This window comes from Silene latifolia, chromosome 2, assembly GCF_048544455.1.
Source record: "Silene latifolia isolate original U9 population chromosome 2, ASM4854445v1, whole genome shotgun sequence".
Lineage (NCBI taxonomy): Eukaryota > Viridiplantae > Streptophyta > Magnoliopsida > Caryophyllales > Caryophyllaceae > Silene > Silene latifolia.
The window spans coordinates 90,962,938-90,965,180 of NC_133527.1; the positions used below are offsets into that span (position 1 = coordinate 90,962,938).

General features: G+C 36.6%; 1 non-coding gene across 1 annotated transcript; it reads left to right on the plus strand.

Annotated features, from left to right (window-relative positions):
• Positions 1-353: 353 nt before the first annotated feature.
• LOC141644848 (small nucleolar RNA R71) lies at positions 354-460 on the plus strand. Its single transcript, XR_012544452.1, has one exon. It is a non-coding gene; the product is annotated as a small nucleolar RNA R71 (small nucleolar RNA).
• The last annotated feature ends 1,783 nt before the right edge of the window (positions 461-2,243 follow it).

Consider the following 2,243-nt stretch of genomic DNA (forward strand, 5'->3'; position numbering starts at 1 on the left):
ATACTCCACTTGGAATTGATGATGGTGCTACCATAACATTAACATGTTGCTTGGGTGATTTGGAGGCCTCTTCAAGTTTAGCCATGGCTTTCTCAAACTTCAAATTAATGGTGTCAATGTGAGCATTAAGTTGAGCACCCAATTGAGTAATAGAGTCCACCTCATGCTTTCCTCCTCTAGTAGCCTTCCGAGGTCTACTATATTGTGAGTTATGGACCGCCATTTCTTCAATCTTATTCCATGTTTGATTGTCATCAACTTCGGTAAACATACCATTTGATCCCATATTGAGAATGTTTCGGGAGTCTTCATATAGACCATTCCAAAATTGTTGTACAAGGAATCACTCACTAAGTCCATGGTGTGGACAAGATCGACAAGTATCCTTGAATCTCTCCCATGCTTCAAACAAAGATTCCTCATCCCTTTGTTTGAACCCGGTGATTTGGGCTCTCAACATGTTATTCTTCTCCGGAGGATAGAATTTCTTGTAGAAATCAAGTGCCAATTTCTTCCAAGAGTCAATACCAAGAGTACCCTTATCTAGGCTCTTCAACCATTGTTTCGTGGAACCAATCAAAGAAAAAGGAAATAAGACCCATCGAATTTGGTCTTGAGTGACTCCGGTTTGAGAAATCGCATCACAATAGTCACAAAAAGTCTCCATATGAGAATGAGGGTCTTCACTAGGCATCCCCCCAAATTGACTTCTCTCAACTAGTTGTATAAATGCGGATTTTGCAATGAAATTACCGGTTAGATTTTGTGGGGTAGGAGTACCATTTGGTAGGTTCTCCTCGGTTGGTACGGAATGTGATGAAAAATTAGGCATTGTGGGTTCATTTTGTGGTTGGTTTTGTGTTGGGTTATCCTATCCTTCTCTTGCAAAAGGGTTGGTAAACTCAATATTATTTGGTTGAATGTCCACAATCTCACCAATACCTCTCAAAGTATTTCTAGCAAGTCTTCTATTGTTGGTCAAAGTTCTTTCAATTTCAAGATCAATGGGTAACAAGTTACCTTGTGATCTCCTAGACATGCAAAATATCAAACAATTCGAAAACAATTTTAAGAAAATCAAATCAAGTTAACACCGTCCCCGGCAACGACGCCATTTTTGGTTCGTCGGTTTTGTAACTCGTCGCCAAAAGTACCCTTGACCAAAACAATATTTATAACTTCACAAACTACTCTTAGTAAAGAGGCAAGTAAAGGTCGGATCCCAAGGGACAAGTATTGATGTAGGATTTTCAATTGCAAATGATTGTGTCTAGGGGTGTCACAATTTGGGTTGAGGTAGGAGATCAACTAAACTAATCAGCAATGTAAATAAAGTGATGAGATGTAAATAATTGATTAAAAGCACTAGGGTGTCATGGGTTCATAGGGGGTTCATAGGGGATTCATGGGATTTTATCAAACAAACATGCACTCTACTAGATGCAAGCACTTATTGTTGTGATGGGATCGAGTTAGTGTATATCTTACAATCCCTAGGAAGGTTTGGGTCCCGGAGCCGAATCGATTAGATTGTACAACACCTACAAGACGACTTAATCTTTCCTATCCAACTATATGCATGGTCTAATGAGACTCGAGTTGGTTTATATCTTACAAGTCTCATTGAAAAGGTAAGTAATGGGTAAAAAATGTAAGGATTCATAGGCTCGCATTTCATCAAACATAACATGTGCATAAGTTGGAATTACAACAAGCAAGCAAATTAATTATGAAAACATATTAGATTAAGCATGAATCAATCCCCATGTTGGTTTCCCCTAATTCCCCATTAACCCTAGTTAAGGAAACTACTCACTCATTATCAAATTTAACATGCTAAAAAGGTTGTCAATCATACTAGCAAGGCAAAACATGATGAACAAATGAAAATGATTAACAATAATTAAAAAGGATTAAGAGAGAATTATACCTATGAAGATGATTCCAAATAATGAAGCAAAGAATAATAGAAGTACTTGATGATTGATGGAAGGTTGTCAATCCTCCAAATAAACCCAAATAATCTTCTAATTACCCAAAATAAATGATAAACAATAGAGAAATTAAGGAAAGATTAAGGAATGAGATTTGTATTAAGACTAAATTAAGAGTTGATTACAAGATTAAGAGAGTATTAAGATAACACTAAGATTGGATTAAGACTTGTTGATAATCTATGTAGTACAAAGGGGTATTTATACTAAAGATTACGTACAAAGATTAGGGTTACTAAGGGCTTAAAT